The following is a 27,968-nucleotide window of genomic DNA, read 5'->3' as shown; positions in this document are numbered from 1 at the left end:
GTCATCAACCAGGAGCTTATGGGGTTCATTCAAGATGCAAAGATCCACCATATCACACTTTAAGACCACATCCTGGTCTCAGTTTGGCTGAAGTGGGGAAGCACGGCTCACAGGCCACCAAGATGGTTTTTCCCAGTCTCTGTCATGCACTTGTCAATCAAGGAATTCTTCCAATTAAATGATCCACTGGCAACCTCGCATTGAATAATTGGGGTGCCTTCAAGGCGGAGCTAACAGTGCTGGAGGCAAAACTAGTTCTGAAAGAAACAGACAATAAAGAAATTCCCACCCAAATTTTAAAGCATCAACTCAGTGCAGTAAAGGAAAACTCTGCGTAATTTACACTAACTGAGCTGAATTTATGCTCCTGTATATGCGCCGTGCCGCATATTCCCAAGGAAACAAGGTGGGCTTGCATTTGGCACGGCAACTTTGAGAAAAAAGAGCAAAGGACTATATAGGAGGTATTTCCTCCAAATGTTATGTATCTTTTTGTTGTCATTAGAACTCTGAGCACTTTATCCTGCTAGCCAGTGCTAAAGTGCATATGCTTCTCCCCTGAACATGTTGACATTGTTGTATACTTGATTGGCATATTTATGTTACCTGTAAGTCCATTCTAAAATGGTATACCTTATACCCAGGACCTGTAACGTAAATGCAACTAGTGGGTTGCAGCCCTGGTTGTGCCACCCACACAGGTAGATTTTCAAACCTGCAACAGGCATGCCTTTGCAGGGCTTGTGTGTGCAGTTTACTTTCATTTTGGCTTGGCATTTAAAACTACTTTCCAAACCTTAAACTACACTTTTATTACATATACGTCACCTTTAAGGTAGGCGTTAAGTGACTATAAGGTCAATCCAGATTTATGGTGGCACTTTAAAGCTCAATTCAAATTGGTGGTGGCAGTTATAGGAGGGGATCTCAGCTCATCCATTTCCCACCCTAGATTGACCTTGATCTGAGGATCAGTTATAGCTCTGACATTTAATTGAGCTTGGTTGAACAAATCTCCACAACAAGGATTTATTGTGTTGAGTCCGACTAGAATAGGGTCCTTCCTTATATGCAATATCTGTTGTCCTGAAGATGGTCTGACGGATTGACGTCATTTAAGACCGAAACGTTGACTCCATCATCTACTTACAAAATATTGATTGTATTTAAGTGATCATTATTCTCATTAGGAGACATGTCATTGTCATAATTTTTATTGGAATAGATGTTTTCTTAATGAAGTGTAGGACAAATTTGATTTTATCTCTTTCATGAATTACCGCTAAATTCATTGTTTATGTGTACTTCTTTTAACCCCTTCTGTGCCACGCCCTTTCCCCCTCCTGTGCCGGGCGTTGTATTAGTGGGTGGGGTTCATGGGCACAGCGCGACCATGCTCCATGACGAGACTATCTCGTCATGGGCACTGAAGAGGTTAACTTGAGCTATATTTATATATAAATATTTTTGTATTTTCAACAAAAGATATTCCCGTGTTTTGTGCTTCATTCATTTATTGATTTTGTCAAAGGACAATTGGGTGTCTGTTCGAATTTGACACACCCGCAGAGTAAGTCCAATATACATAACTACAAAATCATATTTTCTAAAAGTGGCATTTTGAAAGACACAATTTAAAAGCCATCTTTACTAAAATATGTCGTCCTAAAGTTCAGACATACTAAACAACAATCTCCTATCTTATCCCAATGGAAAGTTATACTCTTAAGATGTTACAAAGTATCTCCCATTCTATCCCTGAACACCTTCAAGAGACATTCAGTGTACTACCTGACTTCAACAGGTCTAATACTCTGCTCCCCATTGTACTGCTTTCCAGTATTTAGTCTAATTAACAAACAGCGTGCTCTATAATGAAGAATAACAATTTCGCCAAATATAAACTGCTTACACAGACTGCTGCCCGCCATTGAATAAGTCTTAACTCTGGGTAGGTGAAAAATACAATAAACAAGGTTTCACTCTACGCTATAAACGCTTGGTTCCCTGTAATATGTTCTTTTTTTATAATATCCATAAGTTGAGCAGGGTACCATAGGTTATCATGTGTTGATTGAGTATTGCACAGGACACCTAATAAAGTTTTCTGAATTTAGACTATAGGAGCATGCGAGGGATGGACCTTTTTCCCGTTCTGCCTGCAAATACTACATTTCCCAGCAACTCTGATGTGGTGACGGTAATGTGGCGATGTCAGCAAACAGTCTACCCCTGCCGAGTGAGTTTAAAGTGTACAGTCTGGGAGTGACCTTTTACCTCCGGTAACAGCTCAATGACAGACTGAGGTACTGACGAGAGGTAAGGGGTGACCTCTTTTTGTAGACTATTGTTTAATACTGGGGAATGTATGATGTTACAATGCAAACATTTACAACTCATGCCTTTACAATGCAGCTTTTACATCACAACATCCATTACATCCACAACATCACAACACATTTTTAGAAACTACATTTACAACGCATGTCACTACAATGCATACAATTACAACAAATACCATTACATACATATTACTTTTAGGGCAACAGTAGGGTAAGTGTTGGATAGTGTAGGGTTAAAAATTACTATTCCCACTCCAGTGAGTGCAACAGTAGGGTAAGTGCTGGCTAGTGTAGGGGTAAAAATTACTATTCCCACTCCAGTGAGTGCAGCAGCAGGGTAAGTGTTGGATAGTGTAGGGTCAAAAATTACTATTCCCCATTACTTACCTTATAATGCGTTGTAATGGCATGCGTTGTAGTGACATGCGTTGTAATGACATGCGTTGTAATGGCTGCATTGTAATGGCATACTATGTAAAGGATGTTGCACTGTAATGACTGTGTTGTAGAGGTAGTGCGTTGTAATGACTGCATTGTAAAGGTTGTTTCCCATGCTGGGTTACCCTATCTGTACAATACCAGCAGTGAGTCCTGGAAGGGTGGCCATAGTTCTGGTGCATACGCTTTGACAGCGCATAATGATGCACGCATACGGGCTGACTTTATTTCTATTTCTGCAGTTAAACACAGTTATGCTTCTAAGGTTTAGTGCCTTACTGTGCATTACAAAGAGCACACATATGGGTTGACTGCCTTCCTAACTCTGCAGCTAACCACAGTGGTTATGTCTCTTAGGTTTAACGCCTTAAAACTTTTCACACAGTTTACGTTTATGAGCTAATTAAGAGTATACAAAAGCAGTCTTCACTCTGTGCACCTTACCCATGGACGTAAATTCTTAAGGGTCAATGCACCTACATGTAGTTCCTTAGAGGAGCTGGGGGGACAACAATACTTCCAAGCACAGCCATTGATCCCCTGCATCACTTCTTAATGTTTCAAGATATTGTGACACATACTATAGACATAAACCGTGTTTACTTATAATATAAGAGCATCTAGGTACTTTCAGGTGTTCCATGGCTCTTTTTCAGATCTAATATATGACAGCACTATTCACTATGAACCAGAACAGTGTTATTGCAAGAAATCTGACGTTTAATGCAATTATGCACCACATATAGAAGCACTGGAGTGCTCTTTCACACCAGCCATTAAGCATGACAACTGAGTACTGTGAATGTGTTCATGCTGTTATGGATAGGCATTTGCCAGTGAGATATGTAGCAAGCGCCTGGTTCCCAATTGAGTTTTTTTGGGGGGCTATTAAGCAGAGATGTGAGCAGCTTAGGTTTTTCCATTTGTGCTGCCGTTGTCCCACCAGTTAATTGAACTCTCCATACAAGTTCTCAGTTTTCAAGCCTGCCCCCCTAGGGCGCTTTGTGCACACCATAGGTGCCCTATGTTCAAACATACTGTATACACCTTAGTGGCCTATCTATGATCGATTCCCCTTAACAATATTCCTTCCAGTAATTGGTGTCAAACCAACTCATTGGGTATGTTTGACACTTTCACTTCCATTTCTTCAGAGTGGTGTCCCTCACCATAGCTGTCGCCAGGTTGAGGTGAGGCTCCTTATCCGTACACCACAGGTAAGATACTTTATCACTAATTATAAGCGCCGTAAGCCAAATGTGTGTGGAGATAATGATATCCCACTAGCTCCTTACTGTTTACTCTATGAAATGTTGTGAGTTTTTAACCTATTGGCTTTCCCTTGTTGCTTGTGTTTTTTCCACAGGTACGGCCAGTAAATTGAACAGTGAACAACAGATGGATTACTGGTTTTGTATTCACCTTTACCTTTTTTCTTTTCACGAAATTCACATACTATTTACGCAGTAGCATTATCCACATACCTGAGGAAAGCTGTGATACCACTCTGGGTCTCCAAGGCTGAGACATGTAGACATATTTTATTCTTCTGACATGTGCAGTTTTATATCCATACTGCAGGTGCAGTGTTTTTAATCCTGGCAGTGTGAACAAACAAATAAAGGCAATTCCATCATTCTCGTTAGTTAGTTTTAGCTTCATCGCCTACACTTTAGAGGTTTTTTTCTTTTTGTTGCACTGTGCCCTCATCACACTAGTCTTGGCCTTTCTCATCTGAAGGATTTAGTATATCCTAGCAAGTGTGGAAAAAAATATCCCTGAGCTCCTTCCTCTCAGACAAGAAGTTGTAGCCCTTGGCGGGACTAGGTGTTCTCGCCAAGAGGAGAATCCCAGATGATGAAGCATGCCACCTATGGTGGGTGAGGGATTTCGTCCTCAAAGGGATTTCCACACAAGCTACTAGACACTACCTCTTTTTTTGTCTCCTGCCTATACAGCCATTTCAGATCCAATGATTTCTTTGTTGTTTTTTGCTTACCCCATTTCATCATTGCCAGAGTCGGTTATTTGCAGAATATAACACATCATGTGACTCACCCCTACTCACTTGTAGGTGTACATGACTCCTCTGCCAATCCTCAATTTAGCCCAGGGACTCCATTTACTATCTCACACTGATGGTACCCAGATCATACATTGGCTCTCATGTGACGCCAACACCAGCAATCCTTATTGACTGACATGGCTGCCTGGATTTGAGAACTATGAGTCAAGCTGTAATGCATATGCTAATAGATATGATAATCTGTGGCAATGGCCTACCAATGTTTGCCGCACAACCAGGCCCTTATACCTCACCCTCCAACAATCCATGAATCCTGCTCATAGTTGTGGCAAACTAGCTCATCCAGTCACTTCCCAATTCCCTGTTTCACACCTTCCTGCTTTGACTCATGTGGCATGGTAAGTCATTTCATTTCTGGCTCCCTCCTGACCTCCTACATCTTCACCCATGTCCTCATCATATGTAGACTGTTGTACACAAATGTCCTCTTCTTTGTTATCCCTTCCCACCTGCGACACGAGTGTCACACTATCAGACACAGCAATGCAAGTGTAATGCTCAGGCTACCTTGCAGTACACACATCACTTCTCACCTCCTTGCTAGGTACTGTTCTATTTCAAAATATGTAAAGCAACACCTACATTGCATTGCACTACCAGGGGCACATCAGGCTCACACACCAGCTGTTCTTAACAACAAACACACATGACGGCTGATTTAAGAGAGACTTGAATCACTTTTAACACTACGCAAAGGGTTACATGTGTGACACAGAGTGCTAATTCAGATTTATGAAGCCATACAAAGCTACCCAGTGTGACTTTGTAGAGCCTCATAAATCTTGAGAAGGTAAACTCAGCGTAAATCACTGCATCCCCTTAGTCTGTTTTCGGCAGGCATTCCATCGGCATATGGGGTGGTATTTCCACAAGCACCTTTTGATTATGATGCTGCCTCAGAATTGCACAATCATGTAAACCTGGGGTAGCGCAAATTCTTTCCCCCTTCCCAAGGAGAGGCATAACGAGGAGTAATTTCTTTATTTCTCATTTTTTCCCTCTTACTATTTGTGCTGCATTCGGCACACATTGAAATAGGAAAATGCCTCTTAGGATGGTTTCTGCGAAGGCAGGCCATAGGGCAGCACAGCAAGGTGACTTGCTGTGCTGCCCTACACCAAAATCATTAGCATTCCCCCCCACCCCCAGTATAAATTTGTACATGACAGGAGTTAGGGTGATCTCTACCATGGCAGCCAACACCTGTGTGCTCTCACCCCACACATTGGGAACGCTTCATGCAATGTAGTTTTATGCTAGTGACTAACATGTCAGTCTTCACATGTTCCTATGTGGTGAAACTTTACATGCCCCCCTCTCAGGTGAGAAGTGTATTCTCTGACAACCCCATTGCATTCTATTGCTTAACAGTCCTTTGGCTGCATTGGCAAAAGTAAGATACACTAACCTCATGGTGCAAGGGAGCCTGCATTGCCACCATCTGGTTGGACAGGGTTCATGTATACAGCATGATGTGTTGTTTCTGTCCATGGTTTTTGCTTTGTATTGTGGGACTTGTGGTTCTTCCGACTCATGTTATACACACCACAACAAGTCCAAGTATACAAGTGGACGGGTGCTGCACATGACACATGAAATAGACAAACTCAACTGGGCTGGACTGAGTTGTCCAACATGTAACTGGGAAGCAGGACTTGCATTTATTTAATGCATGACTGTACATGAGAAAGATTCTTACCCTTTCCCTTGCACACAGAGCAGTGCAGCACAGGGACATTGCTTGCTGCACTGCACAGCATTGCCTTTTTGCCCATATTGCTCTGTGTTGTCACTTAACCTGTAGGTCTTGCTGGTCCTCATAGACATCACTGTCTTGTCCTTTCCAATCCTGCCTCTACGTCTGCAGGGATGACTGATGCCACCTGCTCCTCCCAAGGATCAGCTCCTCCTGGCCCTCAGGTCCTCATCCTCTGGTCCTCATGGATGCCTTCAGGTCTGTGGCCAGTTTCTCCTTGTTTCTATGTTTATAATGATGCTAGTACTTCTTGCACTCTATCGCTGTCCTTTTAGGTTGCCTGACACTGTTAATCGTGTCCACTATGGACTGCTAAATGGCCTCTTTTGTCCCTAGTGGCACTTTGGAGTTGACAGAGAGTTGACGTTCAAACTTTGTTGCCTCAGTTACCAGTATTTGATTCTCCTTCTTACTAAAGAAATGACTCTTCTTCTTCCCCTGTGGGTCTGTATGGACATCCTGATTGGTGATGGGGTTGTTGCCCTGGCTGCTGCATGCTCCATCTCTCTGTTTTGAGGTGTGGGAAAATGTTTAATCAAAATACATCCAAGGGATTTTTTTTAGTTTCAAAAGAGAACTTTATTGAAAATTAAATAGATGTCAATATACAATATAGATGATTGATCATTAAACAACATGTCACAAATACATTCCAGCATAAATACATGCATGATAACTAAGAGTAGCAAGTAATAAAGTGGGAAAATAAGAAAGAAATTGATATAAAGTGACATAATAGTTAGAGGAATATCTAAAGGATTCATTGAGGTTTGAGTACCTCTTGTTGGGAAGGATTTGGCGAGAAAAGTTGCTTGGCGCAAGTGTCAAAGAATGTGGTAACAGGTAACCATAACTGAAGTCTTTAAGCAGCCGTAGGAGTGGGTGAGTTAGAGAATGTATCCAATCTATGATTGTGGCATATATCATACCACCAAGCCTTATATGAGATTTTTGTGAAATCTTTCCAATGTTTCGTTATTTGTTGAAAGGCAACTGCTAGTAATAAATCAATTATTTTGAAATTAATCTCAAAATGTTCCCAAACCGGTGAAAGGCTACCTAAAAAGATATCAGCTACAGAAAACGGGGAGTTTGTGCCAAAAATTAAATTAATTTGAGACCAGACCAGTTTCCAAAAATTATATACTGGTGAGCATGAAAACAGCATATGAAACAGATCGGCGTTTGGAAATGTACAAGACCAGCAAGTGTCTGGTAAGTTAGGGAATCGTTTATGTAGGGTTTGTGGAGTCAACAAAAGTCTATTATATATATAAAACAGTGTTTGTGTCAAAGTAGCTGATCTTGAGGATTTGCGTATCTTAGTCCAAATCTTAGTCCACAGTGTTAAGGGCCACACGATATTAAAGTCTCTCTCCCATGCCGCTTCAGCGCTTGATTTCTGTCTCAGTATGTCAGGGGATTGAAAAAAGGCGTATAAGGTGGATGCTTTGGGTTGAGTATGTAAAAGAGCCAATAGGTCTTTATGCAGGTGAGTGGTATGAGGCCTTGTGCACCAACTGCGTATAGATGTCAAGAACACTTGTACGAAGGATGTAGTATTTAGAGATAAAAGAGTTAGGTAAGGAGTATAACTGTTTAATGAGGAAAAATAAATAAATTCTTTATCTAAGAATAATTGATGAATCCATATTAAGCCACGTTGTCTCCATGATTTCCAATAAATGGTCTTGTTATGAATCAGTAGGGCGGTATTGTGCCAAATGTTTGAGTTTAAAAAGGAGTCAAGAGTGTCATGAGATAAGGGATATACAGGGCTTAATAATTTGGAAGTGAGCTTAAACAGAGGAGTAGATAACGTTTGGGGTTTATGGGAGAAGGAAAGGTATTCTTGAAATGAAAAAGGAGAGAGAAACGAAAGTTCAACAGATGTCCATAAGGGACAGTCATCCACAGAATCAAGCAACCAGTAGGAGGCTTGCTGCGATAAGAAAGCTTTATGATAAGCAGAGAAATTAGGAAAGTTGACTCCTCCTTCAGTTTTGGGGTGCATTAGCTTAGAGATAGACATTCGTGATTTCTTGGTATTCCATAAAAAAAAAGATAGGATAGAGTTGACAGATTTAAATGCCTTAGTAGATATGGGGACAGGAATATTGGAAATGGTATATAAAACTATGGGAGATAACATAATCTTGATAGTATCCAAGCAGCCTCACCAAGATAAATAAAGAGGGTGCCATTTAATTGTATGCTCTGAAATTTTTTGAATACAATTATTCATACACAAAGTTACCGTGCCTTGACGTAAAATTTAAACCCAAATATTTGATGTAAGATGGCTTACAGGTAAAGTTAGTTGAAGCAAAATCTGCCTTAAAAGTAAATTTAGTCAGGGGTAAGATTTCACATTTATCGCTATTTAGCTTATATCCAGAAATTAGTGAAAAGGACTGAACCTCCTTTAAGAAGGCAGGGATCGATTCATTGGGATTTGAAATGAAGAGCAGAATATCGTCAGCATACGCTGCAAGTTTGACATTGGCTGTGGAAGTCTGAAAACCTTCTATTTGTTCATTTTGATGAATTTTTGAAAGAAAGGGTTCAAGGGCCAAATTGAAAAGAAAGGGGGATAGGGGACATCCCTGACGCACCCCTCAACCAAGGTCAAAGAATGGTGATTTTAGAGCATTAGCACATACAGTAGCGCGAGGGTTAGAATATAAGAGTGAGATTAGGGAAATAAAGTTTGGGCCAAAACCAAACCATTTGAGGGTATAAAATAGGTATTGCCATTCCACACTATCAAATGCTTTTATAGCATCTAGGGCTATGGCTGCAAGAGAATGGTTAAGATGTAAGGCTTTAGATAGAATGTTGAAAAAAAGTCTTGTGTTGTCTTGTATGACTCGTCCCTTCACAAAGCCGGATTGTTCCTTGCCTATAATTTTTGGAAGGTAAGGGTCTAAGCGTAGAGCTAGTGCTTTGGAGAAAATCTTGTAGTCTATATTAACCAGTGAGATAAGCCCAAAGTTCTTACAATACTTTGGATGCTTTCCTTCTTTAGGTATTAAACAAATGTGAGCATCGGAAAAAGAGCCACCAGACATCTATAAAGAATGAATGGAATCAATTAGATGATGTAGTTTGGGCATTAATAAACTGGAAAAATGGAGAAAGAATTCAACAGTGAAGCCGTCTGGTCCAGGAGCCTTATCTTTTTTGAGGGGCTTGAGTGCATTGAAAAGTTCTTGTTGTGTTACCTCAGTTTCCAGAAATGATAGATTGGTAGAAAGCCATTGTGGTTTTTGTATCGTTGAGAAAAAGTGTGAAAGCACAGGGTGTGTAGCACGTGTTTCGGAGGAGTACAATTATTTGTAAAATAAAGCAAATTCATTCAAAATTTCCACATCTTTGAATTTTAAAACAGAATTAGCATCGTAAATAGAATCAATATTCAATTTGTTATGCTTAGTTTTTAAATAGTTGGCTAAAAGTTTTCCTGCTTTATTTCTACCCCCATAACATTTAGCGCTAGACTTCAATAAGTATAACGAGGCATTATCCATTGATTCTTTGTTAAACTGTAACTTTGCTTGTATAAGGGTATTAAGAACATGTTTTGAATTAGATGTATAAAAAGAATGCTCCAGTCTCTTAACGCCTGGAAGTAATGAACGAGTACGGTTGTGAGCAATACTGCGTTTCTTTGCCACATAAGTTATAATAAAATCCCTTGCGGAGACTTTGAAAGCGTCCCAAATAGTTGAAAATGGTAGGAATTCAGTTTGATTTATAAGAAAATAATCAACAAAAAAGGCATTAAATGAGGAAGAAAAAACTGGATCAAGAAGAAGAGAATTGTTAAATCTCCATCTTCTAGGAGCAGCAATTTTGGGTAAGAAGTCTAAATCCATTGAAATAGGAGCATGGTCAGATAATAAAATAGGTCCTATTTCTGCGCACATAAGCGCTTGTGAAATGTGATGCGATACAAAAAAATAGTCAAGTCTTGATTGAGATTGATGAATCAGGGAATAAAAGGTGTATTCTCGTGTGGTCGGATTGCATAATCGCCAAGCATCGAGAAGTTTATGCTGTGTAATCGTATGGATAAAAGATTTGTGTGCCTTATTGGGAATAAATGAGACTTTAGAGTTACGGTCTATGAAAGGATCAAAGACCTGGTTGCAATCTCCTGCCAGTATGAAATTATCGCCCCTATGTAGAGTTATCTTCTTAGCTACTGAGAGCCAAAAAGAAGAGTCCCCGGCAGTAGGGGCGTAAACATTAAAAAAAGAGACTGGAACATCCTTCAACATCAACTTAACATTAAGCCAACGGCCCTCTGCATCAGATTCTTATGAAATGAATTTAAAGGGAAGAGATTTACGACCCAATATCATAACTCCGTTACGTTTGCCATCACCGCTTGAATAAAATATTTCTCCCACCTAACCTTTTTTTAATTTTAAGGACTCAGTTTCTATAAGATGAGCCTCTTGCAAGAATATTATATCTGCATTTAACTTGGCCAAATGGGATAGAACCTTTTGTCTTTTAATGGGAGAGTTTAGCCCTCTAACATTCCACGATACTAGTTTTAACGGCATACTGTGTTAGAGAGAACAAAAATTGATGAGAATAACCAATAAGAAATCACAATGACCAAACAAATAGGAGAAATACCTAGGATAAAAAATACCTTACCAATATTAACAATAACTGGAAAAAAGAAAGAAGAGAGTATCAAAAATAGTAAAGGGAGAGAAGGCGTTTGATATGAGAAATCAATAAAGTAGGAAGAAACATAGTGAAGGTTGTGAAGTGAAAAAAAGAGACAAGAAAGTAAGTAGAAAGAGGCAAAGATGGTTAACCATAGATGCTGGAGAATGACAGAATCAATAATAAATTCAAACAGAGAGTACAAAATAAAGGGATGAGATATATCGCAAAAAAAGGAGACAACAACGACACCCGGAGAAAGAAAAGGAAGATTAGTTAAAAAAAAGAGGAGAGAGAAAAACAGAGGTGTAGGTAGACTAGAAATGTAGGAGAATAACATACCTACATAAGGAGAAAACAAGTAGACAAGGAGGAGGGGTGGAACCACATGGGATAGACAACACATCCAAGGTCAGCTGAGCGAAGGTACCAGGAAGACATCACGAAACAAGGATAGGGAACCTGTGGAGGTGGAGAGAATGATAAAAAATTAGGATAAAGAAAAACTAGAACGGATAAAAGCAACATTAATAGTAACCTATAGGAACAATTAACAGTTGTACAAAATTACAAACTGTGGATAATGCACGATAGAAGTTGTACAAACTGAAAAAACTCAGTTCTCAAACTATTAAACAAGGTACCTTTGGGTGCTGGAAGCGCTGCTGCTACTTGTTCACGCTGCTATTGCACAGCCTTTGCTGTGGTATATTTTTAAACCTACTCCTTCGTTTGCATATCTAAGTTCATTTTTTGTTTGTTTTGCCCTGTTTTTAACTTGCTGGTACTGTGTGCTGAAGCAATCTTTCCACTTGCGCATTCTTGCACTCTAATCGTTATTTTCACCGCTTTTAGAGCCGGTCCCTGCCCGGTAGAGTTCGACATTGCCGCCATATTGGGGGGTAGGAAGTTCCGTTTTGGAGCGCCATTTTTGTCAGCGCTCCAGCGTTCCGGTGGCCAGGTTGGCAGCCTACTTAATTCCTAAGCACAGGTGGGTCAGTGTGAACAAGGTACCTTTGGGTGCTGGAAGTGCTGCTGCTACTTGTGCACGCTGCTATTGCACAGCCTTTGCTGTGGTATATTTTTAAACCTACTCCTTCGTTTGCATATCTAAGTTCGTTTTTTATTTGTTTTTGCCCTGTTTTTAACTTGCTGGTACTGTGTGCAGAAGCAATCTTTCCACTTGCGCATTCTTGCACTCTAATCGTTATTTTCACCGCTTTTCGAGCGGGTCCCTGCCCGGTAGAGTTCGACATTGCCGCCATATTGGGGGGTAGGAAGTTCCGTTTTGGAGCGCCATTTTTGTCAGCGCTCCAGCGTTCCGGTGGCCAGGTCGGCAGCCTACTTAATTCCTAAGCACAGGTGGGTCAGTGTGAACAAGTTACCTTTGGGTGCTGGAAGCGCTGCTGCTACTTGTGCACGCTGCTATTGCACAGCCTTTGCTGTGGTATATTTTTAAACCTACTCCTTCGTTTGCATATCTAAGTTCGTTTTTTATTTGTTTTTGCCCTGTTTTTAACTTGCTGGTACTGTGTGCTGAAGCAATCTTTCCACTTGTGCATTCTTGCACTCTAATCGTTATTTTCACCGCTTTTAGAGCGGGTCCCTGCCCGGTAGAGTTCGACATTGCCGCCATATTGGGGGGTAGGAAGTTCCGTTTTGGAGTGCCATTTTTTGTCAGCGCTCTAGCGTTCCGGTGGCCAGGTCGGCAGCCTACTTAATTCCTAAGCACAGGTGGGTCAGTGTGAACAAGGTACCTTTGGGTGCTGGAAGCGCTGCTGCTACTTGTGCATGCTGCTATTGCACAGCCTTTGCTGTGGTATATTTTTAAACCTACTCCTTCATTTGCATATCTAAGTTCGTTTTTTATTTGTTTTTGCCCTGTTTTTAATTTGCTGGTACTGTGTGCTGAAGCAATCTTTCCACTTGCGCATTCTTGCACTCTAATCGTTATTTTCACCGCTTTTAGAGCGGGTCACTGCCCGGTACAGTTCGACATTGCCGCCATATTGGGGGTAGGAAGATCCGTTTTGGAGAGCCACTTTTGTCAGCGCTCTAGATATCCGGTGGCCAGGTCGGCAGCCTACTTAAACGACGTATGGATTCGCGCAGCGGTCGAGCGCAGCGGGAGCGCTGTACGTGCGCCGGAGGTGCGCCAGAGGTAAGCCCGTTTGCGCCCGTTCGCGCACGGTCGGGCTTAGGGCCCGGACCCTCTGGTGTTACATGTATGCCGCGCATTGTTCATTCACGTCAGTTTTTATTTTCTCTAAAGAGTCACATCTCCTCGGTTTGTTACCATTCGCTAAACTTAGCACGTGGCCTCTTTAGGTGTAGACATTGTGATTTTAGGGCCACAGAGCATGATAAGATGGGAAGTATACTTGACACAGAACTAAAAATGGCATTAGTGAATTGCCGTTCACTGCCAAAACATGCTGTCGAGATCTCTTTTCTACTCCTTGATAGGTCGCTGGATATTTTGTTCCTTACGGAAACGTGGTTGGGCCCTACCTCAGCACCTGATATTGTTCAATCGCTGCCCTCTGGATATTTGATCCAGCACAAGGACAGAATCGCTAAGGCGGGGGTAGGGGTCGCCATTATATATAGGAACCATATATCTTGCCGTTTACTGGAGCTCTCAATTTCGGGCAGTGAGAGTGTACATTTTGTCATCTCAACCTCTCCAGCCTCCTCTTTCTCAGGCTTCTTGATCTATCGCCCCCCCGGGATCTTTGGAGCAATTTCAGGAAAACCTGGTCGAGGCCGTGATGGATGTAGCTGTCACTGTCTCTAATTTGATGATACTGGGGGATCTTAATCTCCATTTTAATAATTCGTCGGATTCTGCTGCTGTAGAAGTCATAAAAGATCTGGGGAGCTATGACCTTAGCCAAAAGGTACTATACCCCACTCATTCAAAGGGTAACCTCCTGGACCCCATCTTTGCAACTTTCCTGGCCTTATTACCGAAATCCCCATTCCAGTTCCTTGGTCAGTGTTGGACTTGGCCCTTTTTGCAGGGTCATCCCTAAACTTTTTGCCTTCCTCCTGTATTTTTTCTGACCTGTTGTTGGCTGTTTTATGACTCTGGGCACCTTACCACTGCTGACCAGTGCTAAGGTGCATATGCTCTCCCTATGGTAAAATGTATACATTGATTGGTGTCCATGTTTGGCTTATTCGGTTTACTATCAGCCCCTAGTAAAGTGCACCAGGAGTGCCAGGGCTTGTAAATGCGAATGCTGCTGGTGGGCCTGCAGCGCTGGTTGCGCCACCCACAGAAAGCGGCCTTGTAAAATGTGTCTAGGGTCTGCCACCGCAGACCCTGTGCGCGGTCTGGGACCGTCGCGCTGACTGCGCAAGTGCCCCCACTTGCCAGTCCCTAAACCTTCCCTTACCTACATATTAGCCACCCCTCTGGTAGGCCCAAGGGCAGGGTGCATTGTAGGCATAAGGTAGGACATGCCCTGATGTGTGTGGCATGTCTTAGTAGTGAATTACAGCCATTTTCGTTTTTCACTATTGAAGGCTACCTGCTCTCCATAGGCCAGAATGGGCTGCTGGAGTCACTACACGCTGTGACCCCAGTGGACTCAGAGAGCATGGTAGAATGTCAAGTTTAGTATGCCTGAACTCAGAATAATAAAATACTTCTTGTAGTCAAGTTTATTTTAATATCCTGGGTTTGTAAATACTACTTTTAGAAAGTTAGTATTTACTGACCTGGCCATTTCAGTCCGCCTCTGCTGTGTGTGTGTGTTCTGCCTAGCAACAGTAAGGAGCAGGGTTGGGGAATCCCCAGAGACAGGTTGGCTGCCAGGTGGTGGGTAGAGAGGTGACACCAGGATGGGTGGGAGGAGTACACCTTGGCTCTTGAATAGACCTGTACTCTGCCACCACAAAGCCGGCGCCGCCCCCTGTGGAGCGGCTGATGTCTCTGCCCTGCTACTGAAAGGAAAGAGCAGAGTCACCATAACAAAGTGCTCCAGAACTGGACTGAGCCAGGCCCAGGCCGCCTGGCGCTAAAGAACAAAAGAATCATGGTATAAAAGTAGGAGCCTGGCTCCTAAGAAATCAGAATCCTGTTTTACCACAAAGAACCTCTGCCCGACTAGAAGGAGAAGAAGACGCCGGAGGAGCTGGCCTGCTGCTTGCCTTGCTGAGAAAGGAGAGGAAGAGACTACTGAGAAGACTTTGCTACTTTGTGCCTTAAACATTCTCCAAGGGCTTGATCTGAGCTTGCCCCCTGAACTGAACCCCAGGACCAGTGGGTTCTCTGTGCTTTTGCTCGTCCTCCGATTCGAGCCGTGTGTGCATCCCGCTGGAAAGAGACTGCGCCCCTCATCGCCCCTCCTAGGGCCGTGACACTCAGGAGCTTGCCTGCCTCAACCCCGTGAGAGCCTCGCTCCGTCCGGAGCCGCTCTCTGTCCCCGGGCTAGGTTGCCTGCACCCCTGTCACCACCTGCCACTGGAGCGCGCTGAACGCGCTATCACCCCTCCCGCCGGAACCCGTCCGACGACTGTGATCTACGCCGGGTCATCCAGCTGCACTGACCGTGCCCTGTGACTTCGCTATCCCCGGACATCTCAGGCCGCGCCGCCCCCGCTGTGGAGACCCCCCCTGCACCGCCGTGCTGAGGGTCGCTGGCCGCACCTGCCTACCTGCCCACACCCGCTGATCGAGGACCCAAGACCACTTCCCAAGCTGAAGAGTCGCACCGACCTGTGCCGACTCTCCACGTCACGAAAGAAGTTCCAGTATCGGGCTCGGGGTCCGCAACGCCTTATTTCCCCGTTCGCAGGAGCCGATCTCTGTAAGTACTGGAACCACAAGTAACATTTGCAAGAGACTACAAAGTATCCATTTGAAGCTACGAACAAAGAACATTTGCCTGCTTTATAACCTGGTGGCATAGCGAAAACGTTATTGGTCTTGTGATAAGTCTGCTGAGATATATATACCTATTTTTACATAAAGAAGCGTATTTTTATATATATCCAAGTCTGGTGTCCGTTTCTGGGGGGATTGATGTATTTACTGTGTGTATGATTGTAAGTGCTTAACCAACAACGCCTGAGGAATCGCCTTGGCTGCTCACGCCACGCACCTAGAGGGTGAGCAAGGGTCATTCGCGAGGGGTTATCCTGCGCCCTGACGTGGAGGAGAGGGTTCCTGCTTGACACAAGGGCAACCTTGCGGCAACCAGAGATCCCCGACTCTAACAGTCAGACCATATGGTAGTTCCTTTTATTTGGAAGATGCCTCGGCCTAATCCTATTTCAACTCCTCATAGAGGGTTGGCTAGGCACTGGTCCAAGCTTGAGATGTCTAAATGGACAAATATCCTGAGGAACACTGAACCCCCAGTCCATTTGGACGCGGAGAGAGCTAACAGGGATTTTAACCTGTGTATAGAACGGTCCTTGGACAGCCTGGTGGCAAAAAAAACGATAATTCTTAAGAAAGGCCCCACTAAACATCCTTGGTTTACTTGCGAGTTAAGAGCTCTTAAACAAGAGTGTAAAAGGGAAGAGAGACAATGGAGGAAAGAGTTTAGTGGTGAAAAGAAAAGTAGATACAAAGCAGCCTTAAAGAAATATAAGACCGCTCTGATCACTACTAAATCAGCTTTTTTTGCTAGTAAAATTGAGTCATCCGCTAATGCCCCTAGGGAGATTTTTAGAATTGTAAAGTCTCTGATGAAAGTTCCTGACCCGCTGCCTGATTCGGAAAAAGCAGGTGGTCTATGTGAAGATCTGGCGACCTTTTTTAGTACAAAAATCAAAAAGATCATTGATACGCTCCCTCCTATATTTCCTATGGACCTTCAACGGTCAGCAGCCAGTCAGGACCATCTGGACCACCCATGGCTCTCCTCCTTTTCTCCTCTTAGGGAGGATCTTCTGCCACCTCTATTGAATTCCATAAAAAGTGGTTCTCTGCTTGATCCTGCTCCGATGAATATCTTAAATGCAGTTTTGCCTATTATTAGTAAACCTATTGTGAATGTGGTGAACGCTTCTATGGAGTCAGCTGTGGTGCCAAGAGAGTGGAAGATAGCAATGGTCAGGGCTCTGTTGAAGAAACCCAATCTGGATCCAGGGGATTTTTCCAACTACCGGCCTATCTCCCTGCTACCTGGGATTAGCAAATTAACTGAGAAATTCCTCAATATGCAAGTAGCCTCTTTTTTGGAAGTAAATAAACTGCTTCACTCATCACAAACGGGGTTCAGGAAAGGTCAGGGACCGGAAACAGCCTTGTTAAGGGTGGTGGAGGAGGCCAGGAGGATTCTGGACGCCGGTGGCAGCGCTGCCATTATCCTCCTGGACCTCAGCGCCGCCTTTGACATGGTTAACCATCACATTCTTGTCTCCCGTCTCAGCAACATGGGAATTACGGACAAGGCTCTTAAGTGGCTGGAATCTTTCCTTGGGGACAGATTTTTTAGGGTCGTTGAAGATGACTATCGCTCTGACCCTATTCCGTTGCAGTGTGGGGTTCCGCAGGGGTCTTCCCTTAGCCCCACGCTGTTTAACGTGTATATGGCTCCTCTGGCGGAAGTAGTGGCTCCGTTCGGGGTCCAGTTGGTGAGTTATGCCGACGATACCCAGCTGGTGTTTTCCCTGAACCAGTCCACACAGTCTCCGCTGTTGCTGCGCAACTGCTTAGAAGCCGTTGCAGGTTGGATGGATCGGTCCCATCTCAGATTGAACAGTGGGAAAACAGAGCTGCTGCTGTTGGGACGACAGGCCAGTTTTGACGATTCAATCCTCTGACCTTCGTGCATGGGGCCGGGCCCTACCCCTAGACCGAAAATCAAAAGCCTTGGATTCTGGCTTGACTCCGAACTAACGTTTAGAACTCAGGCTAGAAAAACTGCTGCTACTTGTTTTGGGCTTCTTAAATCTATGCGAAAAATTCTCCCACAACTGCCAGAAAAGGCCAGAAAAATCCTAGTACAATCTTTGATTTTATCTAGGATAGACTATGGGAATGCCATTTATTTGGGAGCGCCGGCCTTCACGACCAAACGACTTCAAGTCGTTCAGAATTCGGCGGCAAGACTCTTACTGGGGATTAACCAGCGAACTTCGGTTAGACCCGCATTAAAATCCCTGCACTGGCTCCCGGTGAAAGAGCGGGTCTTCTTTAGAACATTGTGTATGGCACATAAAATCTTCCATGGGAAAGGCCCCCCCATTTTAGGAGATCTGGTAACCCCCTATAAGTCCTCCTTAAACCTCCGCTCTAATGATCAGAACTTGGCAGTAGTCCCTCGGATCAACAGATCCCGTGCGGGCGGCCGTCTTTTTTCACTGAATGCATCCAAACTTTGGAATTCTCTCCCTCTGATTTTTCGCCAAGAGCCTAGTCTACTTGTGTTTCGGCAGAAGTTGAAAACTTGGCTCTTTCCAAGAAATTAGAGGTGTATATCTGGACTGGCTAGCGGCGCTTCTATTGTCTTTGGGATACTTTTTGTTGTTCGAGCGCTGGGATGCTTTCGAGTAGCCATGCGCTATATAAGAGTCTCTTCAATTCAATTCAATTCAATTAAAGACAGTAGTGAGGGGACAAAAATTTGAACAGCATGTTAGAAAGCAGTGTCAAGCTTCAAACATTAACTGATGAAGAAGAACCAGAAGAGTCCATGGCAGATGGATTGCACGAGTTTATGAAACTTTGCAGGCGCAGCGGGTCTTCATATGTAGTTGTTCTGTTATTGTAGGTAACCTTGAATAAACAAGGGTGAAAGAGACCATATCTGGCTCCTAATGAGCGAAGATCAGCTCTCATATTTAGAAAGGCTTTACAACGATTGGCAGTAGCCTTGGCATAATCTTGAGCGAAAAACAAAGAGGAGCCTGACCAAATAATTTTTGGAAAGATCTACCTTCAACAAATCTGTACATTCTAAAAAATACAAGATGACACCTTTTGGTCTTTGTGAAGGTGAGGCATGAGAGGGTACACGACCTAGCCGGTGCGCTCTTTGAATATTTAGTACTGTACCCTCTGGCATGTGGAGGAGTTTTGGAAGAAATGATTTAAAGAAAGTAAGGGAATCAGATCCCTCAAGTCCCTCCTCCAATCCGTAAATGCATAGATTATTCCTCCTGTTGCGATTTTCCAAGTCCTCAACCTGTTTTTGGAGCACAGAAACTTGAGAATGAAGATGGGAGACCTTAACACAAGTTTCTTTAAAAGAGGTAACACTTTGCTCAACTGAAGAGACCCTAGTTTCAAGTTGAGACCAATTGTCTGTCAGGACTTCCAATTTAGTATTAGTCTCTTCCATAAAGGGACGGAGAGCCCTAATCTCCTCCAGTAATAACTCCATAGACACTGGTGACGTTGATTTAGGAGGGTCGAAGGAGGGTCTTTTTTCAGTCACTCAGTGTTAGATTTCCCCAAAGCAGCTTGAGAGGACTCCATTATTGAGTCTATGTTTTGAGAAGATGACGTTAAAGAATCTTCTAATTTAGAGAATTCGGAAAAAATCCTTGAGTTTTTCACAAAAATGTGTTTTGGTTTGGAAGATGAATGGTATATCGCCCTTGATCTGCCCATAAATCTCACACCGCGCACTTTTTCTCGACGCAAATTAGGTGAGAATATAAGTTCGAACAATGAGGCTCACACAAAAAAGGAGATGTTGTGATGAAGAGACATAATGTAACTGTATAGAAGTTGACCTGCAAAGTGAAAACACAAAAGTCTCTAGTTTTTGGGAAAATTAGTCACAAAATATGCGGAGTACCTTCGTTAGAATCTTGGCGTAATGGTACAGAAAAAGTACACGATGATAGTAATCACTGATGAGCCTGAAATGGCCGCTATAAAAATTTCCTCATCTATGCCTAGGCGAAAATCAGACAGTAAAATGCAGCAATGAGCCGTAAATGCCAGCTTGGAAGGACTGAAAACAGCAAATGAAAAAATTCCAAATCCACATCCATGGTGGGCGAAGGAGGGAGCAAACAAATGTTATGCCGCATGGTAGTATTGTGCAGTAAACTGAGGAAGAGTGTGAAGGTGCATCAAGCTTCTAAAATGGCTGCCACGAAGACTGCAGTGGAAATGCTGAAAATGGGCTGACTCAATGGAACCCAGCGCTACCCTTGAATCAAAAAAATACATACATTTGGCAGTTCAAAGTCACTGAGAGCGTGGTAGGTCAGCGCTAACATGAAGGGCTAGGTTGCGAGTTCTAGTGAAGAAATGCGCAATCGCGCAAGTAATTCAAAATGCCGGCCGTAATTAAAACGGGACCGCAAATTACTCACTGCGACATTAAAGCTTTAGTCTTTCTACAAAAAAGTTTATTGCGCGCTGCAAAGTGTTCCTGGGAGCTTCAGACATCCGCCCATACCTTCGGCACAGGAGAAGGTTGCTCATAAATCGACATCTTCACGGTGAGTCGCGGAGCCTCTCTCGTTCGCCGCCATATCCCGTGGGCGCCAAGCCACGCACCCCCTCCAAGGGATTTTTGACGCAAGAAGTATTCCAATGCGACACAAGGGTGATTTCCGGTGCTTTACATGCTGCAAAGCAGCCTAGCGTCCCTTTGGATGCACATGTGCCAGTTTCCTTTGTAGCAGCCTTCCCACAGAAGCATCATTTTTTTGTTCCACTTTGGGACCCTATGCAATGGGGTCGCGTACTCTAAATACATCACCTCCACGGCCTTTTCAAAACCATAATGCAGCGCAATTCTGACTCATTGCTGCCTTACCGCAGTGATGCGTCAATTCTCATAAAGGAGGGGCCCAGTCACAAGTCTACAAAGCATAGTATAATGGCCACAGAAAAAACACCATGTTTAGGCAAACCTTACACCAAAGTTTGATAAGATTCACTAAACAATATTCAAACTCATTTGCTCTTTTGTTAAAAGGATTTACGAAGAACTTTAATGAGTTTAATTCTAATAGTGGGCAGCAGACGGCACAACTTTCTTAAAACTGATAGATGGGCCCCTGGAGAGTGAGCTTTTGAAATGCAGGCAGTACTGGTGTAATGTTTTATTCTCAGCATAAACTAATGTTACATTCGCATTAACTTATAGTCTATACTAAAATGAATATGATAAGCAATAGTGTGTGTGTGCATGTGTGCGTGTGACTGATGGAGAAGCATATATTGTTTGATCCTCTTGTTTATACAGCGGAAGTGCAATATTTTGAGGTTGGTCTTAGCATTGTGGGCATGATTTTCATACCCGGAATGCAATTTAATTGTTTAATTTAGCTGCTTTTAGGTTGTTAAATTCAGATCCCTGGAAACTAAGGGCCCCACAATTTCCAAGCCTTCCAGTTCGCATGACACTCAGAAAGACTTTGTATTCTAGCTCTACAAAGTAGACTGCATGTATATCGCCCATTTTCACGTATGCTGACTCTTCCTGCCCATCCTCGCAGAAATGCAGGAGCTGTTTAAAGATCTCTTAACTTTCAATCATGGTTATTTCCCCTGCAGATTAGATGTGGGTGCATCAGTACTGAGGTATGCGTTAGGTCTCCTTAAGACGAATGGCCTTCATCCATTATTACTGTGAAAGCAATGCATCAGATTCAATGACATTCCTGCCTTAGCACTCCAGAGAGTGCCTCTCCTAGCAGTTTAATTAGTTTAATGTCCAAGATATCCTGTGAGATTTATATTAGTTGCCACAGTTATCTCGAAAAGTTAAGGGCTACAATTATGCTAATTATGACCCAATTATAACAACAAACTGTTGTCTTACCCGGAAAGCAGGGTTTTCAGTCATCCCTATCCACAGGAGATAAAACAATTTACAAATCACATCATCTTACACATTTTAAATCCTGATTAAAGTAAGAGAGACTGCTCATCCCCATTTCTTAATTAGATTACGATTGAATCAGAGTGAGTTATCATTTGCTAATGTAGTAAAAAAGAGGAGCAATATACTTAATACCTCTATAATTTCAAGTGTTTGAACAACTGCAATAGAAAGGCATCGTTTTATTTTGCAGACCTAAACATTTATACCACGTTTACACCTATGATTCCAAACCAAACATCCCGTCTTAAAAGCACGACAAACCTGCACAGGAATATTTAATGAGAGCACACCACTCCCAAAATAGCACTGCTGAAATCACATCAGCTTGAATCACAAAATATGTTTCATTTTTTAGACCTGAAATGTAATCTACCTTGTTAGTATTTACTATAATGTACATTTGAAAATCCTGTAGTATCAGAAAAACGCGATTTAAAGATAAAATGCTACCCTGTGAAAAACATTCCCTGCACCTTCTCCATAATATATACATCAGGGGGTATATTCACAAGAACGTGTGATAAACATCACCAAATAATGTCAACGCAACTTCACACATCGCGGCCTATCGCGGGGAAAAAACTCTGTGTCAACGTGGAATTCACAACAAGGTGGTACCATGCAATGGTCTGCTGACACTGCGGACAATGTCCGCAATACAACCACCTCGATGGAGATAAAAACACTAACCACAACGCGAAAAAACATGCGATGAGCTCATTCGCGATGAGGAAAGCAAGGATAAGCATAGCCAGGCCCGCAATACACACGGGAGGCAGGAATAAGCAGAATAAAAGCCTGAAAAAAAAGACAAACCACTCAGAAAACAACAGCCAAGCACAATGGAGGCAACCCGAGCTGGCAGACAACCCCCCAAGCCCCATTGGCAACAAAATCAGAGCTGAAGGGACATCTCACACACAATGCAGCACACACACATAGGAAGCAGAGCACCCCAACATCGAACACAATGTGGTACAAACACCAACATCTGCACAACCTAACACAGGACACAAGTGCACCCGCCTGTGGCCGGTAAATGGCCATACGCATCTGGCTATGCACGAAACAGGGACATGATAATGCACAAGTACAAACCCACAGTCCTGATGGGGTAGCAATGCACGTATGGCAAGGAGCCAGGGAATCGGTGACACACACATTGGCATACAAATCAAGATACAACACATTTGAAGACAAGTGAAAGTGCGGAAACTTCATCAACAAGTGTGTGTCAGTACGGCCAAGAGAAGTGCCATGAAATGCAGACCAATGCAGCAGCATTTCTGAATGAGAAACGTAGGAAAGTCACCATGTCCACATCGGGGGAGTTCATCACCAACACAAGTCGGTGCCAACCCGCATTGGTTGTCAGCGCTAGGAACATGAGTCCATGCCAATGCAGCCATGTCCACTGTCGTCTATGGACATGTGACCAGATTCAAAACAAGCAACCAGGCGCCGGGACACATGCAATGAGTCACATCCAGTTGTGGCTGTAGGTACCTTGTCACTCGTCCATGAACGCGAGTGCAGCTGCGTAGGCCAACATCTCCAATGAGCGATCGTTGTCCACCACATCTGACATGTCGTCAACGTAATCCATCAGCTGACCCGAACAGATGTGCTGACTCCAACCACTGGACCCAATGTGCACCAAAGCCCAATCGGGTAGTGGTTCAATGTGCTCACTGCACACAACGACTCATGCAATCTCCCAGGTCCAGTTTCCAGCCTGCATGCCACACATCCCCGCATGCCATAAACGGGCATTACGGTGACGCTCCTGGTCATGGGCCAACAGGGGGTGCACACAAATGTCGTAATCCAGGTCAGCTACCATTACATTGGAGAGGTAGACATCCATGGACCACTCGGATGTGCACGAGCGACAATGCAACACAGGCTGAACACAGGTGACATCTGCAAGGTGGAAGCTCAGCCAGTAACTGATCCGCATCACTGCCAACGGTAGTGCCCCAGTACATGCAGCAGACGTGCACGGTACAGGTCCACATGACTGGAGTCCAACATGTGTCCAGGGTGGTCTGCCATTGCATCAGTGGCTCTGCTTGAAGTGGTACAGGCTTGCCCAGCACCAGTCCTGTGGGTGAAATGGCATAGCTCGTGCAATAAGCAGTGTCTGTGTGCAATGGGCGCAGGCCTGGGGTGGGGTGGGAGTACGTGGGAAGGCCATTTCATGCACGGTAACTGCGACCAAGGAAATCTGCATGTGGCATGTGTACACGTTCGTCTCACGTCGGGCAGTGCGTAGTGTGGGAGTTGCAAGCAAATGCTATTTTATCTGTCAAGAGGTGCTGGCCACATGCAAGTTCCTGCTCGGGTCAGCAGATGTGCTACCGCCTGATAGTTCAGACAAAGGACCTTTTATCCCTACAGTGACTTCACCATCTGCATGCATACAGGAGATGGACAGAGGCCTGGCATGGGTGTGGTGGGATGTCTGTAACCTTGGGAATCATGGATGGTATGCCCAGCACTGGGCACATGAGTGGCTTCACTGTGTGTTACGTTGCTGCACAGCTGGTCCTCCCTCCCAGGAGCCCCCACACTTGTGTATGCTGCCTCTGCGGTGTTGCTGGGGGGGCAGGATTGGTCCTGGGGGTGGTGGCGGGCCTGGGGTGGTTGCGGTGGGTGTTGTGGCCCTCATGGGTATCCGCGTTGCATGATCATTGTCTCCATGGCATCTGTGGTTCTTCCAGTGTGGCTCTTGGCTGGGCTCCATTTCATGCTGCAGGTAGTCAACCTGCTTAACACCAGCAAAAGGCAGGGGTTCAATACCTGCGGCTACCGCGGCTTATCGCGTGGTGTTGACTCGCCTCGCGGATCTGGCAGTTCGTTGTGAACATGGTGTTGTGGTTTTTTTGTGTGTTTTTGCACGGGAATGCCTACTCTGCATCTCATTAGGGTTAGTTGGTGGTGTCCACCGTGGAGATACATTTTGGAGAGGTATCGTGGGAATACTGGCGATGTCTGCAGTTTGCACCAGCTTGTGAATGGGGTGTTAACTCTATCTCCACTTTTGATGCTTTAAGGTGGAGATAAATCGGAGATAAGTCCTTGTGAATATGCCCCCAGGTATATATTGCTTTACACTTTAAAATAGATTAGGCATAACATTGACATGTTAAGTATTTAACTTATGGCATGCACAGACGCCCGTCTTCCTCATAGTAAAGATATGATAATATAATTGTTTTTGATATTATTCCAACTGATAATCAGTAGGCAAAAATGTACTTGTATCAAGTTTTCACGAACATTTAGGATATTTTCTTGATTTGCAAGTTCAGGAACTCACATGAAGCGTTCACCTAAAGTAGGTTACGCAGTCCTATGTCATATCTAAAAACATTCATCTTTTTTGTGATGTAAGTCCGTCATATTATTGTCACAGTGCTATGTGTTTTCACTTTCTTAAATATTTCCTCTTGGCAGGTTAGGAAAAAGAGAATTGCTATAACATATGCTTGGTGATCACAATTTTAAAGGTTATGTAGCTCAATCATGGTTACTGCAAGTTCTGTATGATTGTGTCAGAAAACAAACAAAAAGTAATAATTAAACAAATCAATCATATTTGCTCCATGATCGACCTTCAACAATTACCATGCCAGCTCAGTGCTTGAAAGCAAGCTAATTGCGTATAATGTAACCATAGTAACTGATATTTAAATGTTCAGATCTTTTGTTTGATAGAACATGCATTAATAATTTGCGATCAAATAACCCTACCAACTTAATAAAACATGACATTTTGAGGATAAAGCACAGTTCACTGAAAAGGAGCTCTACCCCTTACTACCTCTGGCACAAACATTAGGTGATTCCCCAGAGAAAGGCATGGTAGATTCAAGTAGTACCAAACAACTTTAACGTTTAGAAACCAAGACCAATATAATATGTAAACGTACACAGAAAACCATTAAAAATTACTTAATGGAATAGGAGACGTGTTTTTCTGGCTTTTTCTTTTGAGAAAATGTCAACATATGTCCATATATGCAAGGGTAGTGTACACGTTACAGTCAGTCTTTATTCAATTACTAAAATTGAATACAGCTACAAAATGCCTTTACTGAAGGAGAAACAAGAAAAAGTTACCAGCAAACAGTTTTGCCTCACAGAGCATGTGAAATTAGAATTAGAGTCATGTAGTTTTCACACTTTTACTTTCCAAGGCTTTCAAACTTCCTCGCACTCTTCTAGGGATCTACTGTCAAAAACAGACCCGCTCTGATACTGCTTACTGCTTCAACAAAGAGTTCCAAATTTATAGAAATGTTAAATAAGTAACTCTTGGTGGAGGATTTATCAAGAGTTCGCACCATCACAAAATTAGGCAAATTGATGCAAAGCAGCACAACGTTTTGAAAGTGTATATACATTGAGGTGCTGAAATGTTTTCCCCTTTTTAGGCACAAATAGTGCTTTGCGCCACTTTGTGTCAAGGGGTGTTACATGTTTATTCAGCACAAGCAGCCATGTTTACTGATGCAAAGCCCTACCTACTAAAACTGACAGACTAAGGTTTGAGTCAAAATATACCACTTCATTGAGACAGGTGCAAAGTTATTTGCAAAAATGTATTTATCCAGACAGCTAACATATTGCACGTGTGCTGCACTGCACTATGCACATCAAATGTGTGTGTTTTTTTTATTCTCTAGGTATATGTGTTTGTACTAAAAATATATAATTCCTGTACAAAACCAATGCTAAACATCAAATGGTCATCACAGGAAACATGTTTGCATGCCAGCATAGGGAAAGAGAGCAGCAGCAGGCCATACTTCTCTCCCTGTGCAAAAAGCAGCACAGCAACTTTGTTTTTTGTGCTGCAATGTGTTTAGTGGCGGCCAGTGCAGGTAAGCAAGGTGAGGCCGTGGGGCACGAGGGAGGGAAGTTGACAGAATAGGGGAAATTAAATAAATAAATCATATTCCATCATCTGTCGACTTCTCCCCTCCCTGCCACACAGTGTTTACCTGCACACAGCTCCAAATTGTCCTAAGCAGGCTCCTAGAATCCAGGTCTCTCTCCAGCCTGTAAAGTCCTATCCAAATGGGCAGCTGGTCCTATTCCTATCGTACCAGAGGAAAGGAGGGACAATAGAATTGGTTTAGCTCTGCTATGCCTCCAGGCACTATAAAATATGATTTGTAAAAGTTACCTTTTCACTTTAGATATATAGTCCATTGAACTCGATTTTTGATACAAATTAACTTTGCAACAAGTTTATTTTGTATTCCTTGGCACACAACTAAAAGCCGCCATTAATTCTTAATCAGTCCTCCTCATAGACATTCGTCTGTTCCTCAGCAAGGAGTTAGAATTTCATGAGATTTTTTTCTTAGTCTAAGATTGTGATCAGACTCCAGCAAATACCAAGCTTTTGAACAGAGTGACCAACACTCCACATCTTAATAATCCGAATAGGCTTTTTTTGGTCAGGAACAGAGGGGCCGAGTATATCGTGAGGGACAGAGAGGAAGGCAGAGAGGCTGGTGCAACAACCTGTACACTCTGTGCTTTAGACAGAGAGGAAATCAGTATTACAAATGTTAAGCACCAACGATCCCTCAATACCAATATTTAATCGCTCTTCTCATCACTTGACAAATATGGAATCATCAAGTGCTTAGGGTCGGATTACAAGTATGACGGTCTGACCGCCAGACTGCTATTGCAGTGGTCGGGAGAATGCTGCAAAGCCGGTGACTTCCTGATCGCAGTATTACAACACCAACGCTGGCCTGGCAGTGTTGTGTCGGTGGTGCAATGGCGGTGGTATGCTTTGGATCATAGAGAGCCTGCAGACATGC

The sequence above is a fragment of the Triturus cristatus genome, chromosome 5_2 (genome assembly GCF_964204655.1).
Source record: "Triturus cristatus chromosome 5_2, aTriCri1.1, whole genome shotgun sequence".
In the NCBI taxonomy this organism is placed as follows: Eukaryota; Metazoa; Chordata; class Amphibia; order Caudata; family Salamandridae; genus Triturus; species Triturus cristatus.
The sequence above is the reverse complement of the archived record's forward strand: the minus strand, read 5'-3'. Positions refer to the sequence as shown.